Here is a 27,488-nt window from a genome sequence, read left to right as displayed (position 1 = left end):
CCAGCTAACAAATGTTCTGCAGCAGGAAGAGACAATGACTTTGTCATCTCTATCAACTCTGAACAGCAAGAAACTCACAGCAGAAATCAAATGTTACAGAACCTTACCGCTAACTAATGTTGGTGCTTCTTTAACCCCTGTGCTGGTGACCCTAACACCAGACTGACAGCTTCGGAGGATGCTGGAAAGGATGGGTTCTCCAAAGGTATGACTGCTCGTTGTTAAACCAGCTAAAGGATGATAATTCTCCATCAGTCGACATTGTTTCCAGCCACACAGTTTTGGTGGTGTTTTTTGTTGTTTGTTTTTGTGGTTGTTTTTGGTTTGGTTTGGCTTTGGCTTGGACTGAAAGTGAAAAGAAACACTCTGCATTGCTCTGAACACTGGGAAACAAAATTCAACAAGAATACCTACACCAATCTTCCAAGTCTGGTATTGGAAACTCTTCATTATCAGGGCTAAAATGCCACTAAAATCCTTAGATAAAAGAGCAACCTGATGACAGGTATTCTTTCCTAAATACGTTTAGCCACATGTATAGAGAAGAAAAGAACACATTATCAAGGGATTGAGAGCAACTTCAAATACACCAGTTCTATCACATTTTCCAACTTGCTGCATTGGTCTCAATCACACAAGTGTCATTTTTTTTTTTTGCTTTGTCCTCTAAGCAAAGCTCAGTTAAAGAACACAACTTCCTTTTATTCTGAAGTATGTGGACTGCAAAGAATCCAGACAATTTTTCAAGCTTAGATGCCACAGGGGAAGAGGGAATGATCCCCAGGTCATGCTATTTTTAAGGCTTGCCTCCCCACCATGTCATCACTTCTATGCCACTTCTACAGAGAATGGTAGCTTTGGAACAGCTTCAGTGAAGAAGATATGAAAGTCATATAAGAAGTGTAATTAGTGGGTTCCTACTGTGAAAAGTGTCAGGTCACAGCCTATCCTTAAGATCTTTGTGTTTAGACCCCCAATGCAAAAGCAATAATCAGTTTACCTCATTAGTTGCAAGTACTGAAAGAATCGTGGACAAACCACATAATGAAACATCCATGAATTTAAAGCTCTGTATAAAGGCACCAAGTTTCAGGATCAAAGGAATGTTTGCAGACCAGCCAGTTCCAAAAGCATCTTTTGATGTTTATGGACTGAAACTGTTCCATTTTCACCCTGTTCAGTTATACACTGTTTGTGATCTTTGCTATCATGGCAGGAAGAGTGAAGGAGGAAGGGGGAAATCATCATCTACTGATCATCTGGGGGTTTAAGAAAGTTTTTGTTTGAAGAAGAAAGTGGTGAGGAAAAGGCTAATCTCAGGCATAAAAATTGACTCTGTTTTCTGTGTAGCTGGATATGCAAAAAGATCTTAGAACTGGGAGCTAAAAGTGGAAAAATAAATCTGCCCAGGAACAAAGATATTCAGAAGAAGAAAAGAATTTATCTAGAGAGCCATTTGCAATCTTTAATTTTAATGGGAAATCAGACATTAAATCAGACTAAACACCACTCAACTGCCTCATGAGGGACTCATAAAAGGACTCTCTATCAGGGAGTATAGCAATAAGACAAGTGGTAATGGCTTTAAACTAAAAGAGGGCAGATTTAGATTAGACATTATGAAGAAATTCTTTACTCAGAGGGTGGTGAGGCACTGGCACAGGTTGCCCAGAGAAACTGTGGATGCCCCATCCCTGGAATTGTTCAAGGCCAGGTTGGATGGGGCTTTGGGCAACCTGGTCTGGTGAGAGGTGTCCCTGCAGGGGGCTTGGAACTAGGTGGTCTTTAACGTCCCTCCCAGTCCAAACCATTCTGTGATTCTATAATCACCAATTCAGGTTTATCCCCATCTGAATGTATCCTAGATTCTGTTTCCTGAAAAAAATCCTACATGGACTGAGATCTCCAAAAAAAGATTTGCTGTTGACTTCTAACCATTGGTAGGATTTCAACATGATATTTGGCTAGTAAGATCTCTGAAGTTATTTCACAGTGACCACAGGTCTGGTTGGGTGTTTTAGCCTGTGCACGTCTGTGCTGCTTCAATTTTATCAGTATTGGTTTAGAATTTTCTCTTTGCATGGAAATAGTATCTGTTTTAGTATCATTTTTAATTGTACTGCTGGAGCTGAAAAAGAAAACAGGTTATTTCATCTTTTGGTTTCCAATAGCCAACCTTTAAGTCTAGACCACCGAAGTTTATGCAGAACAGTCCTTTATGTTGCCAACCTCTACTAACTTATTCTAATATCCTCTTATGTATTTCCTCTTATTCTCTATGCATTTCCTGGTATGTTGGCAGAGAGGCTGAGACAGATGAAGTCATTAGACAAAGGGGTCAATGCTGGTGAATGTTAACTAGGCAAAGTATTAGCACCACAATTCAGCTGACCGCAGCCCTTCACGTCTCTGAAGCATCAAGGTACAAAGAGGATATGTGTACATAGAGGAACTGAGATACAGGAAGAGCGAGAGACTTCATGCACAGTAAAACCAAGGAAATATGAAGACAGACCCCAAAAAGGTGCGTGAGTTATTTTTTTAACTCACTAACTATATGAGGATTTGTGGTTGTTTTTAGCTTAATTAAAGGTCAGACTGTGGTGCATGAAGCTATCACCTGTATTCAGTACCATGTCCATTGTGGCACAGAATTAAATTGTGTTGCCTTTAAAGTGGCAATAAAAATCACTTTATATCAAAGAAGTACTGTTGCACTACATTAATTGTAACATAAGCACTATTCTTACTCTTGGATGTTTAAATCATCAAACCTTGTAAATTTCTCAATTCTAGTGATAGTCTCGGAAGCTCTTTCTTATTCAAACTCATTCTTGGTGGGACAGAGTAGTAATTTTCTGAACTATTGTATCGCAGACTGCCTCAGAATCACCTTAACATTATCACAGAGGTCACATTAAGAGTTCATGTGGAAGAATGAACTTCAGGAAAATCTGTACTATCCCTCAACATGGAAGGTTAAGATGGGAGGTCTGAATGCACAACCAAATAAGCACAAGCTAAGAAAGGTGAGAATGGAAGACTAATCAGAGCTACAAATTCTGAGAGGACAAATATTTCAAGAGGGCCCAATCAACAGGTAAAATGTGGTTAAGCAAAATCTCAAGCCATTTAAGTTCAGTTTAAAGATATCCCCAAGAGAAAAAAAGAGACAAAAATGCCATAGAGGTAAGCCAGTGTCTGTGACATGAGAAGAGACATAGAAGGTGAGGACAATTTAAATGAAACTTAAGTGCACAGAAATGGAATGCGCAAAGCCAACAAGCAAGTGGAAAGTCTGCCTGAGCCACTTCTACATAGATGCTCTGTGCACCACTTCCACCAACCTGACAGATGACAAATAAAAAAAAAATAATAATAAAAAAAAAAATAGTAACACTGCAACACAGGAATTTGTGGAAGCTTTTTTTTTTTTTTTTTTTTTTTTTTGAAAAAAAAAGATGACAAAACCAGGGAGTATATTTTAAGAACCTTAAAATTTTCATTTGGGGCAATTTGTCTGCTTAAGTTCTAGCTAAAGTGGGCAGCGAAAAGCAGAAGAAACATAGTCCCGAACACTATGATTTGGAGAGGTTAGACAACTGTAGATGAACTTTGTATATCTCAGCGTATGTATTTACGTACCTACATGTACACGTGTATCCATGCAACATAAAAGTGAGGAAGATGGAAAATTTTCCATGGAATTACTTGAATCTCCAGCCTAAATACACACAATCTTACTGTTATGTGTAAGGATGGATTGGCAAGGATGGATTTCATCCCTTTTAATTAGGAAAGGAGCTTTCAAACTCATTCACCATTTCTCTCACTGTATTATATTCCTTTCATCCTAGGGACTCTGCACAATTAGATGGATTAAATCCACCCATTTAAGCCTACCCACTCTTGAAAGGAGACAAAGAACAGACAGAGAAACAAATGTTAACAGACTGTCAAATTTTGGGAAGTACCACATGCATCTGTGACATGTAGGACCATGATGGCTGAGAACTTTGATAAAAATCTAGCTCCAAAACAGATGATTACATAGAAATAAATCTCACTCTCTGAGAAAGAATAGACTCTCAGAGAAGCCAAAGTAAGGGTGCTGGCATCAACTTTAACAAAGTCTGGATCCCACCCAGAATAGTTAGGTGATTCACCAAAGTTAGACAGCGAGCCAGTCTTCAGACTCACAAACCACTCTTCTATACCACACAAACACACAGTATATACTCGACAACCCAGGAATGACTGGAGAGTGCAGTAATGCATAGTACTTCCTACAAGTTGCCTTGAAAAGGTAAGTCTGGAGTGCCATCTGTTACTCATTGTGATCTCTGTCTGAGTAAGAGAATGAGTTCATAATTAAATTATGATTACGTTAAATTACGATTGTAAGTTAAAACAAGAGGAAAGGAAGAGCTGCTTCTGGGTTGTTCAAAGAAAACTGGGATAAGAGCTTTCTTGTTTCAGGCTGGCCCTAGAGATCTCACTAAAAGAGACATTTAGTTATTTGTAAGAAAAGCTAAAGTACCATAAACTTTCACTTTCCAGGTTACAGAACAAATCCAGAACTGGACTATGTTCAGACAAGTTGGGAACGGTATAGTTCATGTTGATAAATAAAAAACACTAAGCATTGCCCAGAAAACAGCACAGCAGCCTGCCTCAGGAAAGCAGAACTCTATTTAAAACCACTTAAAAAGGACACTTTCTACAAATTAAGATTTGGTAATGAGTAAAAAAAGATCAGAGGCAAAACTACATGCTGATTATGAGAGAACTTAATTAAGGAAATTGCACCCATCTGCACGAAGTTGAAATGGAAACATGTTCATTTCCAGGATTACCAATATTCCTGCTTCACAAGAAAAATCAAAATGATGCCCAGGCTAAAGCCAGGTTCATAACCTAATAGCGGTGTCCATGTGTATTTTGGATGTTTATCTCATACATTAAGGACATGTAGCAAGCTCTGGGTTCCTCACAGAGATATTTTCAAGCAAAAGCAAGGCATGAATGTCAGACTCGCATAATTGATTAAGAAGATAATCAACTTGAAGAAGCTAAACTTCAATCTCACATAATGAATAGTTAGAGCAAAGTCAGTGGCAAAGCTCTACAGTATGTCCGTAAAATCAGATTTTGGCCAGCTTTGTTTGACCTATAGTTTTTTCCTTACCCACCATGAATGGACCCAGACCATTTCCCATCAAACTCAGTTGTGTTTCAGAGGAATAATCTCTTGAGAGTACATGCTAAATAAAGTCCTGCATAAGATCCACCAGGAGAGTTTTCCTGCCTCCACACCTGCCAACAGCTATGGTCATCCTGACCCCACACTTGGCACTGACTACTGCCAGCCAGTCAAAGGGAATCCTGCTTTTTACATTAGAAACACATTAAATACCTTTGGTGCTGTTACTACAAAGCGTGTCTGAACTGACCAAGCAGCCAGCTGTGCACAAAGCTTCTGTGAATAAATCTGAAGCACATTATGACAAAAGACAGTAAGTAGGGCACAGTTCAGCAGGAGACCCATATTCAGCATGGAAAGATAGCCCACTGGACTGAAAGACAAAAATCACCTGCAAACTAAATCTCAGGCTGCTAATATCAGAGCCAAAGAAGCCAATCTAAAAACAATGCTACTAAAAACATCACTGAAACTGAAAGTCTTTTTAAGAATTAAACTTTCACAATACACACTTTTGATTGTTTACCTAGCCTTTCAATTGATCTTGATATGGTGAATGAAGATGCTGTTCTTTTAAAACAACCCATCAAATTCTTCTTCAGGCTACATAAAGACAATGTATTAAAAGATAGAAAGGAAAAAAAAAAAAAGTTTTTCATTATATGGCAATCTCATCAATTAAAATCTATGTGCTTTCTGCTCAGACTAGACTACACTTTCTTATATCACTGGTTAAACTGCATATCACATAGATTTTAAAGACTCTTCCCTTTCCCCAGCATTAGTGCTATCATATGCCCAGGAGATTTTAGGCATGTCTTTTTTCCTGAAAATGCTGCCTTGCTGGAACAAGACAGTTTTGGTCATTTGCCTTGGCCTTTTGGATGAATGGCAACCATGAGCTGTGGACAAAGAACTGAGCTGCATGTGCAACTGCTCCTTATACAGAGTATCACAGATGTACATACTTACTGAGAAAGTAAAGAAAACACAGGAGGAATGTCCAGCATCAGGCCCTCAAAGTTTTAACCCATTAAAGTGAATTCAATATCACATTTGCCTGGGAGGGTGGAAGACAATACCAAAGCAAGGAATTTTCTCATTCTTGGAAGCTGAATCCAGTAATTTGTTTCCTTCTATGGCTATTACATAGCCTTTTAAAAGAATGTTTATTTCTGGCTCTGCCTGTCCTGTGTGAACCTTCTACCCAGGATCCTGGAAGGATAAAATACAACTAATCCTGACCAAGGACCTCTAGCAAAAATCTCCAGCAGGATTCAGAGCACAACCACTGTCATGACCATCTACTTCAGTTTCTGTACAGCAAGTAAAGAGTTGAAAAGAAGAGAACGAGGGACTGTCAACTGATGCTTGATTAGAGCCCCTAGAAAGCTGCCCCACATTTCTGGCTGTGGATAAGACCATGACACAGCAGGTGTCTGAAGAGACTGTGGCCAAATGGAAAATGCTGTGCCAGAGCAGGTACATCTCGAAATGACCGTGGCTGTGGATAAATCCTTGCAGCACGTATACCTCTGAAGAGGCTGTGGCCAATGGACAAGCCCAGGCTGGAGCAGGGGCAAGGGGAAGAGTTCATTGCAGTGTTAATAGAGGGTGCAGAGGGTGATATTCAGAGTGATGGCATTTGTCTTCCCAAGAAACCATGATGCATGCTGAGCCCTGCTGTCCTGGATGTGGCTGAACACCTGCCTGCTGATGGGAAGTGGTGAATGGATTCCTTCTTTGGCTTTACTTGCACATGCACCTTTTGCTTTACCCAGTAAGCTGTCTTTATCTCAACCCGTGAGTTCTCGCACTTGTATTTTTCCAATTCTCTTCCCCATCCCACCTGGGGAGAGCGAGTAAGCAGCAGTGTGGTACTGAGCTGCCTGCCAGGGCTAAACCACAACAGTGTTTTAGGGACTCTGAGGCATCTTGTGATGCCATTGAGCAGGAGTAACTGTCCAGTGCCCAGAAAATCAAGCTGCAAGTGAACATATCAAGGTCATAGCAAACCATGCTCAGCTCTCTCTCCTCTCCATGCTTGCCCCTCGACTGCAGCATAGCGTGGGATCCTGACAGCAGGAGGTTCCCACTGCAGGCCTTTGGCTTCAGCTCTCCGTTGGCCCCAGGACTCTCTGCTCTTCTCAGGGACTCTCCATGCACTCTGAAGAAGAAAGATTCCAGGCATTCATCTGGGGCTCTGGGAGTCACTTGCCTCATTCCTTCTGAGGACACGGCTGGAAATGTGCCCTCAAAGACTCATTTGTGAATTGCATTCCCTCCAAAAGTGTTATCAGCTTGTTCATTTCAAACAGATTTTTGCAGAGGGATAGGAGAGTTGGGATAGATGAAAGAACTGCATCAATGCTTTTGCCTATCCCAGGCATATTCTTCTCAGACCCAAGTCACTCTTCATAAAGTCCATAGTGAAAGCTCTTTTCAAAGATGCAAAAAGATGCAGGCCACTTTATCCTTCTCTCCATCTCCTCCTCCTGATCCCAGAGTTAACATATTCTCTGCCTACCAAGTAAAACATGAACAGCCACCTTCTCCTGCATATCTGAGAACTGACCAGAAAGACCAAAGGGCTCCCAGAACTGTAGAATTTGTCAAACACAATGCAAACACAAAGCACAATGACACTGATAATAATGCACATTGCAATAAGAAGCACAATAGTAATTATGTTCCCTTTTTCAGGAAAAACAGCGAAGGAGAGAAAGTCAAGAATGCTCTCAGATCACAGGAGGATTGTTAGAAAAGTGAAGAGCTATTAAAGTTAGAGACCAGTGCTGGCACAAAACCAAATGGGCATGAACTGGCCATGGACAAATTTAGTTTTGAAATTAGAAGCAGATTTCTAAAAACCAGAGGAGTGAGGTTCTTGAATGGTTTCCCAATAGGAAACAACAGGAGCAAAAGCCATTTCGTTTTCAGACAGAGACTGATAAATTACAAAGGGAATCCTGCAACTTAATTTTCTGCAATTACAGAAAGCTGTACTCCATGACTCAGGTCTCTTTCAGTCTTGTATATCTCATCCTCAGCTGAGCCAAGGAAGGAAAAAATAATAATAAAATCCAGAGCTGAGGTGCAATAGAACCATAATATTACCAGGGCAGTTAGTACAAGGGTAAGTCTACTTTCTTTATTAAGCATATTTATGTTTTTTTTGTTTGTTTGTTTTGCTTTGTTTTTTGAGCAGAATGCATTTACCTCTAGGGACTTCAGTATTTTCAGGTAAAAATTTGGATCATAAGGGAAGATTGAATAGGGACTGAAGTTCTGTAATATCTATGACCACCTGCAAAGAACAGCATGGAAGCGAAACCTCCCATCTATCCTGCTAACATTTGACTAGACTGTGAGAAGTCATCTTCACAGACCTGTATCCAGGGATTACGGCTGTCAAAGGAACTGTATAAAGGGGTAGATAAGTGAGAATCTTAAAACAGCAACTGATTCAGGAAGAATCTGAGTAAAACAAAAAAAGTCTTACAGTTGCAAAATGTATAAATGGGTACAGAAATGATGTCTTCTTCCAGACTTGCCTGAAATCTTACTGGAAAGAAGTCTCTGCAACCATTAAAGAAAGTCAGCAGGGAGAAATCTTTTCACATTGTATTTCTATATTGAAAAACCCAGGATAATACCACCCTTTTCTGCACACAGAAGAAAAAGCAAAGTACACAAAGCTGAGAAAGCATGAAAAATACAGTACTGTAACATAAGAAGTCATCTGTGAACTCTCCCGTAGCACATCAAACATGAGGTATTCATTCATTCTCACAAATGGAGTCAGTGTTGATCTATAAGCTGCAGCTCTGTATTACACATTTCAGTTTCATGCGTTTAAGCCAGACAAACATTCCCAGGGGATTGAAAGAACCCGCTACAGTGAGTTGTGGTTCTATTTCGGATCATATCGCAGCATAACAAATCACAGTTTCAGACACTGGGATAAGGGGCTCAATAAACCAAGTAGCATGATAACTTCATGTATATCCCTTCCACACACATAGCCATGTGTGGAATCAAATCCACCTAAGGACCTTCAAACTGTACAGCCACAATACAATGATCAGTCTCATACCGACATACATCCAATACAGCATTATTCATCCCAACATATATTCTTGTATACACATTGTCTTACAGCAGTAGTTATCTAGCCCTGTCCACACGTAGCAAACCTCTTTACCAGATCTGACCTCTGCTGTTTGAGGAAACAGAAAAGGACATGATTCTTTTCAATGCAGAAAGTTCTTCTGGCACTGCTGGTTTGTTCCAGTGGATTTTTAACTGTTATCCATAGGAAGTAGTCCTCAAAAGCAGCATCACTAGAGCTGGTAACTCAGCAGTTCCCTGTGACTGCTGTCCTGCAAGAAATCTGAGTGCTGAGAATGATGCACTGGTCTGTTGTTGGTCTAGTATATTTTTAGTCAGAATGGTTTGCAAATTAAGTCTTCAGCAAAATCAGTAACTTCACGGCTGGATTGGAAAAACAGCTATGTTGCCAGTACCCTGTACTGGAACTTAAACCTACTGATCTTTGCTCCGGTTCCCAGAGAATTAAGATTACAACATAAAAGGCCATAAACATTTGTCTCTCTTAGTAAAGATCTGATCTGTACAGGTTGCTGTGAGATCTTTTCATAGTACGGAAGGACTCCTGTTAACCCACTGAGTAAAGACAAGAGGTGAGACTTCCAAGAGAGTTCAAATATTGCTGAGGTAGAAGTAGCTTTTCATACATTTTCGTAGACTTTTGCACATTAGATGTGTGACGAGTCATGTCATTTAGTTGCCTTCTCAGGATGACAATCTGAAAATGTAACTCTGAGCTATTCGGATTGTCTGGGCCTTAGGACATGAAGAAGGTCAAAGTGGCAAGCAGGAGCATAGGTCTCCAAATCCTGAGAGTCACACTTCTTGTTCTCTCTATATTTATTGCTGCTCTCAAAGTCAAAACTCTGCAGCAGTTGCCTTCTTTCCATTTAATTAAGGTGTCTTGAAAAGATAAATGAAACAGACAAAAAGAACCTGTCTGAAGTAAATTTTCATTTTTCCATTTTAATTTCACCTATGAGGAATACACAAGTCAGCCACCTTAGGCATGACACTGAATGGACAGCAAAAGCATACTATTGACTAGAGCTTATTTGGGGGTATTTTCTTAAGAGGAAAAATGTTCAAAATGAGTAAATCTTTGAAGAGCTTCCAACCTAAACACTGCACAGTATTAGGCAATGAAAGACCAGTTAGCAAAATGAGCACGAAACAGGAAGTTGGAACTACCTGGCCAAGTTTCACTCTGTAACCTGAATTAAGTGTAATTAAAAAATAACCAGCACAAAGAGTGAAAAACAGCTTCCAGTAAAGAAAAATAGGCTTTTATGGCCAAGTACTCTATCAACAGATTTTTTTTTCCTCCAGAGGATATGATTAAAGGGCAATTACTGTCTAAAGGTCAGGAAAAAAAAAAAAAAAGGGAACAAGACATATATATACACTTGAAAATACAACGTTTGTGAAATGTTTTCAAATAGTATCTTTTTTTAGTACAACATCCTGCCAAAAGTTTAGTCTGTGCTAAGATTATTACACATCGTTCTAGGTATTACCACAACCTCTGCACCACAGTCACACGTACTGCCTCTATCCCACCTTCAAGCCTGAAAGAAAGTTATTACAGTTTGCATTCTTTGACTTGTGCATGAGCTAAATGCAAAAGCCCTAAATGCAACTTTCCCAAGGGCCTCTGGATCAGGCAAAGAATGCAGAGCCCAAAAGCACAGATTTTGTGCAATGCAAGTGGAGAACTGAAAAACCACATCAGGTGACTGAATGATTCAGAGAGCTGGGAATGGAATACATTATGTCCTTCCTCCTGGTCACTAGCCTGAATCCGTTGTGGATAACAAGCAAAAATCATTACTGTTTAATGGCTGCTCTTGTGAAATTAATCGATCAAGGCTCTCCTGATAGCTGACTGACTTTGCCATGGTATTATTTGTCACTTGAAATAAAAAGATCACAAGGACCTTTGTTGGCATAGGAAGCCGTCCCAAAACTGAGTAGCCAGCCCTTCGCTGGCAACTGGGCAATGCAGGTTAGAGAAAATGAAGTTGAAAAGAAAGATGCTGAGCTTCAGGCTTGATCCTCTGACTGGACCAAAACACACAGCTAGAGAGCAGCACTGGGGGTGCTGACTCAGCCGTGGTCCAAGGCATCATTTGTTCTGTGGCTGAACAAAGGCACCGTGGTCTTTCAGGACTGTCACTTTAGCACCTTTCACCGGAACCAAATTACTTTTGCCTTCTTAAAATAGAAGTCCAACTCACTGGTGAATCTGTCAAGACTTTTTGAAATAATCTTTCAGCTTACTGGGATCTGCACTTACCAGATCGATGTGGATTCCAAGGGGTAAGGGATGCCACAGTTCCTGGTGCACCTTTCTGTTCAAGTAAACCCAGCTTCCTGCCTTCTAGCACACAGAAATTGGGCACATTTCATCTAGTCACTGCTCAAATTGCCAGAAAAAATGTTTTGTTTGCCTACCAGTGGATAAAATTAAGCCTTTAGAATGTTTTCTTCATAAATAAATAATCACTATTTTTATGCAAACTATTTTGAAGTTTTGATTTTATCTGGGTCTGTTTCAGAGAGGGAAGGAGAAGAAACCTGTAAACCTCTACTGTTTCACTAAGTCCTGTACCTGAAAGTATATGATAATGCACAGACTGCCATCAGAGGCACAAGCTGTCAATGCAAGAGTGAAGCACTCCTGTATGCATGCACATACATGCACACACATACGCACAGTATTTATAAAACTGCTGCTGTAAGGGGTTTGGGGTTTATTTTTTTAATTAACTGAAAATGATAACACAAGAGCTTTTCATCTGGCATGAGCTTAGGTTACATCAGCTGCTGGAAAAGATTCCCTTGGAAAAATTCAATTACAGTGTTTCTCCCTGTACTTTTTGTGGATTTCAAAATAAACGCAGCTATATGATCATGCCAGTTAATAGACAGATGTAGGTAAAATTACAGGTCCTGATATATCTGTAAAGAGGCTGCAGAACTGGACACACAATCTGGGTAATGTATCACATTGACTAAACCGCAGAACACCCAGTTAAAACAATGGCTCCAGTACAGATGAGAAGCACTGGGAAGGGCAGTTGCAAGGAGTGCCCTTAGTCTCCCTGCTGCACCTCATTATTGCATTGTACACCATGTGGCACAAAGGACAATGCCTTGTTTGATGATCCTTCTGCCCATCCACATTTCTCACCCTGCCAAAGATCTCAAGTAGAGCAATGCATGAGAGCAGGAATCTAAAAATGATATGGATGAAGGCTTCAGAATAAACTGATCTCACTCCATGCTCTACTTGAAAAGTCAGCAGTTCCACTGTAAATCAGATTACGCCCCCCAAAAAAGGAGGATTTGACAAGAAGGTAAGCTACAGCTCCTGAGTATAAAACTTACACTTTCCAATGAAGACATTGAAAAGCATAGCATGTTCTAAATAACAGCACTGCCAGCTGCCACTTTGGATTTTTCTTCTCATATGGAACCTTACAAACCATGGCCTCTTGAAATTATCTGATTATACAATAGGAAGGAGGATCTTAGCAGGGCCTTTTTTGGTCCCTAGGAGTCTAGAAATTCCCACTTCTTTTCCCCATTTCATCCTCCAGAAGACGTCAGCTTGATACATACTTTTGCTAAGCGCTCAGAAGATTCTTTCATGGCTTTCAGGGTGTAGCAAAGAGAACAAAAGGGATTTCGCCATTGCTTTGATTTACTGGCTGGCAAGGTCAGTGCAGTATTTAAATGTGATTATTTAATCATATATTATGTCACTATCATGTTTTTGCAAGTATAATTAAACTGGTAGAAAGCCTAAAAGTTTTTGAAAGTCTTCCTGTTCATTATTTTTGACATTTAAGAAATAATCTCTCAATAACGGATTGAGATTGAACGGAGTGAAATTTTCCAAAGATTCTGACGAATCTGGTTAAGAAGAAAAGAATTTTGGAGCTGCAGATAAAAACAAAAGAACAGCTCAGTCATCAACTGTTTCAGACACAAGATGACAGCTGTACATATGTGAAGATGGAAAGAAATTAATTCCTTAGAGGACGTTTGTGCATATAAGCATTGCTGACCTGATGGAGTTTGGAAAGGCTGCGACTAGCTGCACTCTGGTCTCTACTCCACTGCAGTTATTCTTTGGGGAACACATTCCTGCAGTAATTCCTTTCCATCTCCACCTTCAGACCCATTAAATCTTATTTATTTTCCTTCACCATTTCCAAATGATTACAAAAGTAAAGACAGGCAAACAAATCACAGATGAAACCAACCTCTATCACTATCCAGTTTAAAAAATTATCTGTGAAATCTGTTATCAGAGAACAAGGCAGGTTACAATGCTGTCAGCACAGTGAGTCTTTGGCATGCAACTGAGGTTTCAAGTTGTGAGCTTGCTTCTGTTATATAAAGCAAAAGGAAGTTCTACCTACAATGGAGAATAAGGCCAGATCCGGCTCAGCTACAAGAGCATCAGAAACCTTCACAACCTGCGGTAATGTACTGCTCTACAAGAACCAGAAACGTTCTTAGAAAAAGGATTTTACAGTAAGTTTCATTAATTAGACTATGATAATGTGCTCAATGCTGAATGAACAAGAAAACCTGCAAAACAATGACCCAAACTAGTAATATTAGAAACTGAACTGTCAGCAGTTTGTTAAGTAACCATGAGTCTTGCTTTGGCTAGACTCACTCAGCAAAGTTAGTGTCAACGTAAGCAAGTAGTAGACAAGCACTCCAATGGCAGGCACAGAATTCACAGCAGTCACAGCCAACATCGTAAGAATCTACTGGTGGGTAAAAACAGCAGTCTCTACTGAAAAAAGCTGTTCAAGGAATCTCTTTAATTTGGCATAGATATAGGTGCTGGTGGGTTGTCACACTTTAAATATCACACACGTCATTTTAAGCTAATGTTTTGAAGACTCTGGAGGAGTTAACTGCATGACCCCAGCATCAGCCACTGACAGACTTACAGTATGGGCTCTCTGGTACAACGTAACTCAAAGAAAAACACTCAGGAGCAAAATAAAATACATCCTAAAGTGAATTTCCTAAGAGCACAGTAAAAACAGGACCAGTCACATCAAACTGTCTCTTCCATGTATAAAACACAGATTTTAATTTGAGATATAAGCAAGTAGGAAAACGGTACTTAGAACTGAAATCAGTTGGAGTAACATATCAAAGTGATCTTGACCAATGGAATAGAGGGGAGATGCAACTGATAAGAGCTTAGCTGAACATCAATGGCTGTGGAGATGACGTGCTTTCAATTAATAAATTAGCCTCCTACCAAGAGAAGCATCTGTTAGGGTCAAATGCCTCAGGAAGCCTGTTAGCTTTATGCATCCTCAGTAAACTTGCTCCACTGCCAAGGGGTGCACCATGTTCTTTACAATACAAGGGGGACATCTGAGTAATCCCATCACGTAGTTTGCAGGAAGGGAAGGGGAAAAGAAAAGATTCTTCAACAAGTTACTGAAGCTGCAGGCTGAGATCTCTGAACTAGTAGGCACCAGTGAGATGAGCTGAAGAGGGAAATCCTCCCCTTGATCCAGTAAATCATCTCGAAGGACCATTCATACATGGGTGTTTAATGAACAAGTGTAAAGAAATTGCTTTTTTTTCCTGATGAAATTCTAATATCTCAAGGATGCATGGACTCACAGTAACTGTTTAACAGTCTCTTGCAGTTAAGAAAGTTGACTTTGCTCTCATACTCCACTGAATCAGCAGATGCAGTAGCAGTCTGAACTCCTCAATGAGGTGCAATAATTGTGAGTCTGAATGACTGGAGTCCATACGGTCATTCAGTTCTTTTAATCTGCTTTGCCCAGCAAGCCTCACATTAGGGACTCAAAACGTGCAAATCTTTCCATTCTGCTGCAAGTGATTTTTAAGTAACAGGAATAAAGCCAGACAGAAACACCTTGTTCAAGGCACAGCCAAAGCCCCAGGACATAACAGAAACATCAAGTTCAAATAGATGGTGCATGAGACAGGAACTTGATGGCTTTGGTCCTTCTCTATTCACAGTAGAACTACATTGGTTAAAATAAATAACTTTATTCCTTTCAAAGCCTTTGATTCAAGGAAACACAAATTCCTAGTCCACAGAGCAGCAGAGTGTCATTATACTCATCTAGCTGTGCATATGCAAGTATCATACCCAACAGTATGGTTAGTCTACTACTGTATTCTCTAACTCTTCTTCTCTATATACAGAGAGGATATAGCACAATTACTTGCCTCTTGTCCCAGTAGCAGGACCAGGATTTCTATGAAGAACACTTATGCCAGCCTGAACACGTGCCTTCTCCTTTCCCCAAACTACCTGACAATAAGAGGTTCAGTGACTGGGGTTAAAAGGTCTTAATGTTCAGTTTCTAGGTCTCCAACCTCTGCAGCACATTTGTGCTAGACATAAAGGATGTTTCTGCATCAGATGCCTACTTCCAGCCTGCAGTTTGAGTAACACTGAGTGAGAGTTCTTCCTTATACCCTACATCAGTAGTAAAATAACATTTATGTCAAGAGACTCTACGCTTTTCCTCTCCTTCTCAACCAGGCTGACCCCACAACACCTTCCAGAAAAGACAGCAGGAACATTATTCAAATTATAATTTCTGAACCTGATCTGATCATCAGAATTTATATTTTTCTTTATAAATTAGATTATCACTTTAAAAACAAACAAACAAAAACCCATAAGAGAACAAAATTGAAACCATTGACTGCTCTGATTGAATGTTATATGCTGTAGTTTTCTGCATGCGTGAAAAATTTCTGTTTTAATTGTTTAAACCATTTTATCTCTACTTGATTTTTCACGAGTTTTACCAGATCCCTGGTTTCTTCAAGGTTATGCCAGATGCAGCAACAGCGCCCTCTGTCCAATGCCGAGAAAAATGCATTTAATGCCTCTGCTTTTCCAGAGCTGCCAATGCATTTAGTTAAATTTAAACATACACATGCAACATTTGCTCAGCAGTCCTTCTGCATCCAGATTTCCACCGATAACGCGTTTTTTTAAAAGGATTCTTATCCCTGCCGCACGCACCTGACCGCATTTTAGAAGCGTTTAACACGACATTTGCTTTTACTCTGGAAAAGTAAATGACAAGTCCCTTCAAGCTTCGTGGAAGTCTTTCTTTCAAATCTCCCTCTTTAATCATCTCCACGAGAAAAGCCAATTGCGACTCTTCCCAGCTTTCTTCCCCCCCGTGCAAAAAACATTTGCCGGTTTCCCCTTCCCCACTCGTGCAGCAAAGCGTCAACGCGAAAAAAGGATTGCAAACCAGGAGAGCAAACAGTGACAAATGCTCAAAGATTTTTTTTTTTACACTTTTGTTTTGCCTCCATGTTTTCCCAGCTGCTCCGCTCAGAAGTCGATTAAAAAAAAAAAAAAAAAAAAAAAAAAAAAAAAAAAAAAAAGCAGCCTGCTAAAAGCATTACAAATGAAGAGACTGGAAAACTGCAGCCCGGAGAGGAGGATGTGACTTGCGTTTGACTTACCGATTTCATCCAGCTGTGGATTTTCCTGCTCACTTTTTACAGCCGCTGAGCTCAGCGCTCAGGCACGTCCATCCCGCGTCCGGGAGCCAGGCGGGAGCGCTCAGCTCCTCGCCGCTGGATGCTGCTGAGGGAGCGAGCGGGGCCGCGGCGGCGGCGGCTGCTGCTGCTGCTGCTGCTGCTGCTGCTGCGTGCGCTCGCTCGCTAGGACCCAGCCCGAGAGGAACTGCTCCCCGGAGCCGGAGCCGGAGCCAGCCCCGAGCCGGCCCCAGCCCCGCTGCAGGGCTGCGGGAGGCAGGAGGCAGGGCCTGCCCCTGCTACCGCGCTGCGCCTTCTTAAAGGGGCCCGCTCCGCACGCCGGCTGCGCGCTCGGGGCGGCAGCCTCGCAGCTCCCGGAGAAGGCTTTCGGGCGCTGCCGTGTGGCCGTGGCCCGCCTGCTTCCCTTCCCTTCCCTTCCCTTCCCTTCCCTTCCCTTCCCTTCCCTTCCCTTCCCTTCCCTTCCCTTCCCTTCCCTTCCCTTCCCTTCCCTTCCCTTCCCTTCCCTTCCCTTCCCTTCCCTTCCCTTCCGAGTTTGACACCTCCACTCTCACCCTGCGCACCCCTGGCCACATCCCCACATTTGGTCCCTAAGTGATTTCATCCCCTGTAGTGGAGAGGATGCAGCTTGACTGTTAAAGCCCTGCTTTCCCAGTTTTTCCTCCTTGGTCACTCTTCAGAGAGCTTTAAGGCAGTGTAACCCGCTGCTCCCAACCTCATTTCTGCTTTCTGACTTCACTTTCAACCGCACCTGATATTAACAGCTAGATTAATACAGGGATTTTTCTGCCCGTGTGCGCTGCCATCTGCAGTGGGAGAAGCCGCATTCTCTGTGAGACAGGAACGCTGAAGTTCAGAGACAGTAACACCATCTGCAAAATCTCTCTCTGTAACCCGTGGAAATATATGGTTTGCTCTCCGTATGTGTAAGCCATTTGTTTTCATTACAATAACCAAACTCTCATGCTGACAACACACATCAACACAGCGCAAGTCGAAGTCATATACATACAAATATGTACGGGTGTAACGGTGCAACTGAAAAAGGCAGAGTTACCTGGAAAAATCCCCCTTCAGGTCAGCAGGCCAAACCAAATGAGATGAAGCTGAACCACCCCCGTCCTGCTCCTTCTGCCCTTACATCCACCAAGCACAGAGAGCACATGAAGGGTACATACTGGATATAACAGCCTGACGTGGTGCCTTTCTGTTCTTTGACCCTACGGTGAAAGGAGGTGGGTGCTAAACAAAGGGAGAATCCAGCCTTTTCAGTGCCAATGGTCCCTCACAAACAGGCTCAGTAGGTATCCGCTAACTACTGGCACAGCACGTACACCTTCTGCCCTGTAAGCAAAGTAGCCGCATAGCCACGCTGCTAAATTATAATCTTCAGCATTAATAGCCTTGTATTAAACCACAGGGACCCATCAGCGTTCCTCTAGCATGAGCTGTGCTATGCTCCTGCCTTTCTCTGCGTAAAGCTTGGGAAAGTTTTACATGATTTACACATGCAAATCAGATGTGATGCACAGCAGATGAGATCTGATGACTGTCAGAGCCCCCTTCCACTCACATTTCCATTGGTCTATTAATCCCCAGTTTGCATTCACAGGTCTGCCCACTGCTTCCTTCATCTCATCCTCTAAGTCCTGCCCCTGCACTCCTCTTCCCCCTTCTGCATGACATTGGTTCTTCTTTAGGGAAGTAGAGACCTTCTCCCTTCCCTTGCCAGTGCTGTCTATCTGGCTTTTTCTCCCCCTTTTCCCCCTATCCCCTCAGTTTCTCATAGGAAGAGGAAAGAGTTGCTGAGAGGAGAGGCAGAACTGATTCCTTCTCTTGCTGTCCCTATGTTGTCCCCTTCGAACAGCAAAGGACCTGGAGCCAGAGAGCTGTACCCAGCTGGAAACAAACCTGCAGCAGCAGGCCAAGGGACAAAGGCTAGATGGGTTCACATTACCAGCACAACCTCACTTAGAGCACTCTGCCATTTATTATGATACAGCGTAGCGAGATAAATGGCCTTTGTCTTGATCATTAGTTAAAAGTTAACAAAACACTCATCTTTAAGGCAAAGCTCATGCTCCAGTTGATATTTCAGCTAAGGTTAGGCCGATATGTTCAAAACAGCTAGGCAGTCTGCCTACAAGAAGGCAGAGTTAGCTGCTGCAGCAGATGGGGATCTGAATGGCAAAAAAACGATGATGGAGAGAAACTGGGCCTTGGGGGGAGTGAAAGCGGTGCTCTATCACTCTGCACACACGAAACAGGAACGTGCAAAACACCAGAAAGCACCCAGCAGGAAACAGGCGTGTGCCATTGGACTAGAATGATCGAACCACTATAAATGTTAAGATAAATTAAGAATATCTGCTATTCCTTACATATGTTGTTCCTTAGAGTCCTTATAAACCCATGCGAAAGCCGTCCCCCCTCTCTCACCGCAGCATCTGGATGTTCCATTGACAGAGCATTGTCTAATGGTTACAGCACAACTCCTGTTTTCTATTACTGGCTGCAGGAGAAACGTGTGGTATATTAAATAAAATAAAGGACACAGCATTCAGATCCTGCTGCACGCTTCGATATTCAGTCAGAACTACATTCAACTAGATAAATCATTGATCCTTTCTGTGACCACTTCCCCAAAACAGAAAAGTACATTAAACTGGGGTGTTATATAATTCAGTGCTTGTATTAATAACAGCCCAGGATGAAGGCTGCTGGAGAAGCCAGCTTTTTTATTAGTACAGACTGAACTGCAGATACCTCAGTGAAAGCTGAAAAGTGTTGTAGTTTGCAAAAATGTTTAATTCTGCAGAGTAATCCCCTTGCACAAGAGGTGACCTTCAACAGTAAGTATTTTGGTGTGTTCAGCTTACAGGGGACAAATTCAGAAGCTACCAGGCAAGAAAACTGCCATTGCTCTTTCTGAGCAGCATATGACATAGTTTCTATGTCCCAGGACTGCACAAATGTACTTACACAGGCAGTTCCTCTAGAATTTAGGAATAAAACCATCAAAGCATTTTTAGGCTCTGACCATCAAAGTGAGAAACAAAAGCTATAGTATTATTTATGGAGAGTGACAGACTCCATGGATGAAGCCCACGAAGTACTGGCCCCACTGACAACACCAAACCAAAGATTTTCCCCCAGTTTCTTACTTTCTCGTGTTTTATTTATTTATTTTTTTATTGCTCCCTTGTGTGAAAAATACCAGTCCCAAACTGCAGACATTCAGCCCTCAAAAACTCACATCTAATTGCTCTGAACTGGAAGAAGCAAATGGATCAAACATCTATATAGATTTAAACAGAGCCCTTTGGGGGCCCTGAAAGGAATGAAAAGACAAGGGTAAAGGGACATCCCAAACAAAAGAGATGATGTGCTGCTCAAAAGCAGATTCCTTGTAGAATGCAGAAGCAAAAGCTTCTGTAAGATGTTGCTCCACCTCTGGAAATCTAAATTGTTTGTCTGATTCATTGTTAACACAAAAGGACACGGGTATATTAATCTAACAACAACAGTGCCCATTGTGAGAGCAGATCCAGTGCCAGGCTGCCTGTTCCATCTGACAATGAGATTAAACACCGTGGCTCTGTGAGCTCGGCTGCCTTCCATGCCTGACACCACCACCCAGTGAAGATACAGGGTCAAAGGCTTCTTCTGCTCAGTCACCACAGGCTACAGAATTAGTAGGGTTTTCACACCCTCCCTACAGATGTTATTTCTGCATGTCTGCCAGTCTCTGAAATGCCACACAATATTTTGCATATCTCTTGAGTGTGCCATGCAGGGTAAATTTATTATTTTTATTTATTTTTTTTACTTTTATTTATTTTTATTAGTAGTATGCAGTGACATCGGATATAGCATGGGTGATGGGACATAACTACCCTTATCACAGAACCACATGAGATTGTCCCCTATCTCTGAGGGGCTGAAACAAGGAGTATATAGTCAGTACAATACAGACATACATACATATACATTCTTTTAGATAATATAATTCTTCTAAAATTCTTTAAAACTGTTTTTATCTTTGGGTTCAAACCAGACCATCAGATCTGAGGGTTAAATTCCACACCCACTGACTTTCTGACAACTGAGGATGGGGAGTATACATACACAATTCTGGAGTATATAAATTTCAGATAAGAGCTTTTGAACCCTAACCCACGTTATTGTGTTAATCCAGAAGTTTGAGAACATGTTTTGAACTTTAAAAAAGTAGGAATCTGGACAATGCTCAAATGAAATAATAGTCATTATTAATTGAAAATTTAAAATATTAATTGAAAATTAAAAATATTAAAGACATGAGATTGCATTCCACCTGATTAATAACAATATATGTACATACATGTGTATGAGTATATTTACATAAGTGCACACATGTAGATGTTTGAGTAAAACTGTGACAGAGCCTATTGCTATTTAAGTTAGCTTGCATCTGATGCATTGTATTCCTGACACTGTGGAAAACTATTTTTTCCTTGTATTCATTTTATTTCCTTTCACTTGTGTGCATATTCATTTATTTCCTTTTATTTACATCCATGGATTTGTTTAGCTGCTTGGCAGGGAGGGACTCAAGAGCTTGTTCTAAGTTTTGGAACCATTTACGGAACGTCTGATATTGTATTGACCATCACTGAATTAGCAATGATGAGGATCACCGTGTCTTGTCCCAAACAAGAACAGACATTAAAACAGCCAGAAACGTAGGTATTCTATAGCTATGAATACACAGACCTCAGTGACCTTCAAAAAAAAAAAAAAAAAAAATCAAAGCAAAGTCTATGTGAAGGAACCAGTAGCTGGAAATGTACATGGTACAAAAAAAAACAGTGAAGTGTCAAAAGTTGGGAAAGGCAAAGGATATTTCTACTTTTTAATTTGTGACAGGATCTAGGCCATATCTCTATCTCTGGTTGACTTCTGGCTAGCACAAGACCACAGTAAAGAAGTAATTGCTGTTTTTAAATTGGCCTGCTGTCTTTGCAGTCTATAACTGATCAAGGTACATTAAGACTGATGCCAGCTTAGAACAGCCTTGGGTTTTGTAAAGGACTCATGGCTCTTGAAACAGCTGTTCAGCAGACAGGGAGCTCCAGCTAAATATGCTTTTCTTTACACTACTGGTGATGGAGCTATCACACTGCTCCTATTCTGCCTAGGAAACGCTCTTCCTTCAAAAGTGACTTCAAGGTTGCCAGTTCTTCTAAGAGCTTTGTAGCACCTCAGAGGAAGTAAGCAGCTGGAGGAACAAGTCCTGGTTCCACCTGTGATGCCAGACAGGGAACAACATTTGCTTATTGTGTATTCTTTGCAGAAGAGCAAGAGGGATTATTAGTTATGGTCAGTGCGGCTTGCTAAACTTAGATTATTCATGTCCTCTGAAGTTTACATGCAAACTAATTGGCAGCACTGATCCCTTAGTAAGAAGCTGAAATCAATTAGGAAGCCAGCTGACCTTATTACAGCAATTAATTACAAATGACATTTAGTCTCAGTACTCAATGGCCAAGCTCTTTATTCTGGCTTTTGAGGCTTTGGCTGTTTTTTCTTTTTCCTCTGTTGCACCACGGCTAACCCACCCTGATTTTCCTGGACATAACTTCCATCACATAGAAGCTGCCCTAATTTGTGACACACACTTTCCTGGAGAATACTTGGCTTTCTTTACAGGAATTCCTGTATGCTTAGGAGTCCTGGAAATGGGACAAAGTTCCTACGGAAATGTGGCTCCTTACTTTTCAGCAAAGGATGCTGAGTTGCTCTCTTGGAAACCTCCTTGACTGTAATGGGTGAAGGCTGTGGAGAAGAAGGGTGTAAGCCATCTTTGTTGGACTTGGCAAGACAGTGAAGCTCACTGGGAATGAAGAGCACCCATGCTCTAGTGGGGTGCTGAATGGTATGTGTGTGATTACCAGCAAGACTGAATTGCTCTGGAGACAAAAAAATACATCGCTCTCTCTGTGAAGCAGTTGACTGGGATATGAAGAGGGACACACCCAGGTTTTGCAAGGTTTAATTCCATCAGTGGCAGCTTGAGCCAGAAGATTTGGTATATGCCAAGAAAGCAGCATATATTTAACAAGGTACTGGCCTTGATTCTTTGTAAGAGGTACATACAAATACTGGGCTCCTAAAAGCACTCTTTGTTCCTGAACCACTACACATGCCAGAAAATAAACTGGTCACCTCGAGGGATGCAGCTAATTGAGAATTAACTAGTTTTCCACAAGATTTCAAAGACATAAAACGCTAATGATTTAAAATTATGTGGTGTAAACATGTTCCTCTTCAATATATATTCATATATATCTAGGAAAATAAAGCTGTGAGCAAAACATCATACTTTGTTTTAGGCAACAGAATCTGAAGTTTAGCATTTGTGTTTTTTTCTGTCAGCTGTTTGTGAAGTTCTAAAATCTGGGTTCTCCCCATTTAAAATATCGAAAGAAGGGCAGGATTATGCATCTGGAGACAACTGCAGAAGACTTACTGCTCAATTCAGCAGAAGTATGATTGAGCTTGAGCCCTGACAACTGATTCACCACTGCCCTACTAATTGATATACTCCTTTACATCCACTGAAGCATGCACCTTCACCCACACAACCTCACAGTATTTTGGATCCTGTACAGTGGAAATATTACATGAAAGAGGTTTCACGCTTTTTTTTTTCCTGTGATTGCTGCAAGCACTATGAAAGAAACAGAAAGGATGCTGAAAATGATGAGGTGTTAGGTATAATCAGACTTTGCACACAAACTGAATACACAAACTCTTCTTAATAGACTGAAGCCCTGAAGGATTCTAAATTGCACTCAGGAGGAAGATGCTGACATTAAGTTTTCTTCTAATTGGTGGTCACTGTAGAAGAACAGAGGAGTGAAAAAGGAAGGAAAGAGGGAAATTAGAGCATAAAATCAAGAACATTACTAAATTACCATTTCCAATGTGCTTATTTACAAGACTTAGAAGAAAATTATGAGAATTTCACTTATGAGAAATGCCTCCAGTTTAGATTAATTCTAATCAAAACCAGGTTATTATGCTGTCCCTCAAACTGAGTGACAGCATGACTAACACTTGTAGCATAGCCTGGATTCAAGTTCTGTTCTATTTTATTTAAATGACATGGTAAAGAGAACAGAAGGGGTAGGAGTTTACAATTTTGATGACATTAGGAGTTACATTGCTTCCAAACACACCTGGCTTGTATATAATTAGGGACAGTAAGTGTTTGCTGTAACCTTGCTCTGTGTTGAAAACCACCTTGCAATCAGTGGAAGATCCTTCTTGCCTGGGGAATGTAGGTAACATCATGAAAGATTAACAGAACAAAAAGTGATAGCTAAAATCCCATTCCCAGTATTTTCAGGATTTCTACTCCCATGCCCATCCTGTAAATCAGAACTAACCTGGATGATCTGTGTAGTTTCTGATTTGTTCTTCTCTCTCTGTATAGTTCTGTGTTCAGTTCAAGGCCTTGTCATGTAGGAAAACTTCACCTTCAGATGACTTAGTACAGCTGCTGTGACAGTAGAGATGGTATTCTGGAGAAACAATTACAAATACATAGTTTGCTAGCTTTCTATCAATATAAAAGGCATCTACAATGTTTCAGTGACTTTGAAATGAAATTACAGAAGAAGTGTGTACAGAAGTTCCAGTATGGCCTCTATTAACTTCAGTAAAGGGTTGGCCTTCCAGTGTTTTGGTGGAATCGCTTTGTCTGAAACCAGAATGATTGATATGTACATACTTGGTATAAGAAGATGCAGGCAGTGGGTGCTATTTGTGCATGCAAAGTCAAAAAAGCATTTTAAATGCTTCTTTGCTGAAGTACTTAACAGTGCACAGAGTACACTGTAGAATCAAAGGTAGTATGACTACCTCACATGTACCTTTATATTTTCATCATCAGTTGCATCTGCATTGTAGCAAAACTGTCAATTGGTTACTCAACCCCTATCTTTGAGTGTGAGGAAATGATCCTAAGTGATCATTGTTAGAAAAAAAAAAAAAAAAAAAGTCCTTGCAGTGTGATTAACATATACAAAGATGGTTTTCAGCTGACAGAGAGCTATTGGCTCTGACTTCTTTGTATCAGCTGCTCTAGAGAAATGACTTCGAACATTTAGGAGAAGAGATCTGTTATGAATTACTTACTTTTATCAGTCAGCTAATTTTCTTGTTATTGTTTTGTTGGTTGTCCCCCCACCCCCCCTTTTGTTTTTTTTGGTATTATTAAAGGCAAATGATTATGTTCTAAGACATTCCACAATTGCTGCTGTACTGTCATTTTAGGAAATGCCATTAAAGTGACCTTCTCTTTGTTTGCTTCCCATGGCATTTAACTAAGATGTTTTAAGAGAAACATCATTAAAATCATCAGTTATTCTGTGGGTGCATTAACTTTATTCATAGAAACTGAAGTCTGGGGGATAACAGAAACACAGGGCCTTGTTTTCACTTCACTAACCTAATTTTCCACTGAAGAAACAGTATCAGTTTTAACACAGATTCATCAACATGGGGCAAACTCAGGATTTATTTGTTTATCTATTTCTTTGATAACTTGGTACTGATGAAAGACGACACATTAGAAACTTGAGAGAGTGAAGTCCTCTACTCAACCTCCGATTATATATAGCACAAGAAGCAATTCTACATGCCCTCCATAAACCTTTCACCACAGTTCCTCGTTTTTGCCCTGAAATAACTTATTTTAAGAGGACATAGGACAGCACATCCCAAATAGTACTTGGTCTTGCTAATAAATGCCACCTGTGACCATAGTTGTTTTGACTCAGTCATAAGAAAAAAAACAAGTAAGTTATCATAGACTCACAGAACAGCTGAGGTTGGAAGAGACCTTTGGCAATCGTCTACTCCAAAGTCCCTGCTCAAAGGAGGGCAACAAAAGCAGGTTGGTTAGGGCACCATCCCATCAGGTTTTGAGAGTCTCCATGCATGGTGCCTCCACAACCTCTCTGGGCAGCCTCTTCCAGTGTTCGATTACCCTCACAGTAAAAAAATGTTGTTTTTATTTGTATTGTTTTGTTTTTAATGTTTGAATGGAATTTCCTGTATTTCAATTAGTGCCCATTAACTCCTGCCCTGTCTCGGGGCACCACTGAGAAGCATCTCATTACATCTGCTTTACTCCTCCCCATCAGCTATTTATATACATGGATAAGACCTCCTTAAGCCTTTTCTTCTCCAGGATAAACAGCTTCATCTCTCCCAGCTTCTCCTCCTATGTCAGATGCTCCAGACTCTTAATCATTTTCACAGCCCATTGTTGGACTCTTTCTGGTATGTCCAGGTCTCTCTGCTGAAGGTTATCTCCTCTCATTCCTTGTATTAGTACTTTGAGTCAGTCTATCCTGATATTCCCTTAAGAGCTATCCTTAGCCACGTGATTCACATGGCATTATATCTTCTCATCCATGAGTCTGAAAGTAGGGTAGCTTACCCTATGACACCCGCAATTGTAACAATTTTCCATTCTGATCCACTGAAACTGAATGTGAACAGCTGACCACATTTGTTTTGCCACAAGTAATAATTAGAAGCTTATTTATCAAGCAGACCTGCTTATTTCTACAGCATTGTTGACGATCATGCTGTTTGATTCTGCATTTGTACCTTTGCATCTGTCAGTGACACAGGATCTCACTACCCAATCTCATGACCTTTACATGTTTTTCAAAAGCCTTCTGCTCATATTTTAGCCGTGTCAACATGTGGCCACATAACTAAATCCTATCCTAACTTGTGACAGTGTTTCTACAATACCTGTTGTCGCCTAAAAGAAGTGAACAAAGGAAGCATGAATAAATACATGACTCAACAAAGTAAAGTGGCAGAAATTAAAACCTTTAATAATACCAAGTAAGCATACAGATTTTTTTACTGGGATAAGTTGAGCAACTCACTCATGGCTCAACCACTTATGAATAATGTGGTCATCCTAAACACACAGAAATAAAAACTTTACAGCATCTTACAGCTGTGTTCATTCATTCATTCACTCACTCTTTCTTTGTCTCACAACTCTATAAAACCCATTCCTCATCTCAACAAAGAGAGTAAAAATACTCTGTTTAGATTTTCAGCCAGTGGTACAGCCACTGGTATTTCTATTAATTAATCTGGATGGCTGGAAAAACACAATTTTCTTTTTTTCTTAAGCCACTCAATCCATAATGAGACATCTCATTTGAGACCACAACTCTGTAGGAGGAGGCTAGATTTAATGCAAGGGAGACAGGACCTGATGCCAAGATTCTCTATCCACTTCTCCCCTTGACTCCCTCATGCTGTTGAAAAAATTACTTGGAGATATGGGGTAATTTTTCAACAAGGCAGGAAGAGTTTGCCTTGGAAAGTGTGTTGGTATTTGTTCATCCCCAGCTGAATTCTGTAGTGAATTTGAGAAATTATGATTCTGTATGTGTCACCGCAAGAGAAAACTCGTCAGTAAAGTGCAACCTCTTTGACTAGTCTTCACTAACTTGAACATTTTTCCATGCATCTGAGCAGTCAGAGGAATAGATAAACCTTAAGATGTTTTTTTGTTGTTGTTGCCACATCCAAATCATGA

At 40.7% G+C, this 27,488-nt stretch overlaps 1 protein-coding gene across 7 annotated transcripts in view; it reads right to left on the bottom strand.

Annotated features, from left to right (window-relative positions):
• The window catches only part of DAAM2 (dishevelled associated activator of morphogenesis 2), a 190,849-nt gene that overhangs the window by 149,358 nt on the left and 14,003 nt on the right, over window positions 1–27,488 (bottom strand). For 5 of the 7 annotated variants that reach the window (XM_032185840.1, XM_032185843.1, XM_032185845.1 and 2 more), the window contains exon 2: window positions 24,298–24,432. The gene's annotated coding sequence lies outside the window, so the exon portion shown is untranslated. Of the gene's footprint in view, window positions 1–16,831; window positions 16,928–24,297; window positions 24,433–27,488 lie in introns of those variants that run through there. The other 2 variants (XM_032185842.1, XM_032185846.1) reach the window with 1 other exon arrangement.

Source organism: Aythya fuligula, chromosome 3 (assembly GCF_009819795.1).
Source record: "Aythya fuligula isolate bAytFul2 chromosome 3, bAytFul2.pri, whole genome shotgun sequence".
Taxonomy (NCBI): Eukaryota; Metazoa; Chordata; class Aves; order Anseriformes; family Anatidae; genus Aythya; species Aythya fuligula.
Note: the sequence above shows the minus strand (reverse complement) of the source record. Positions and strands in the feature narration are given on the sequence as shown.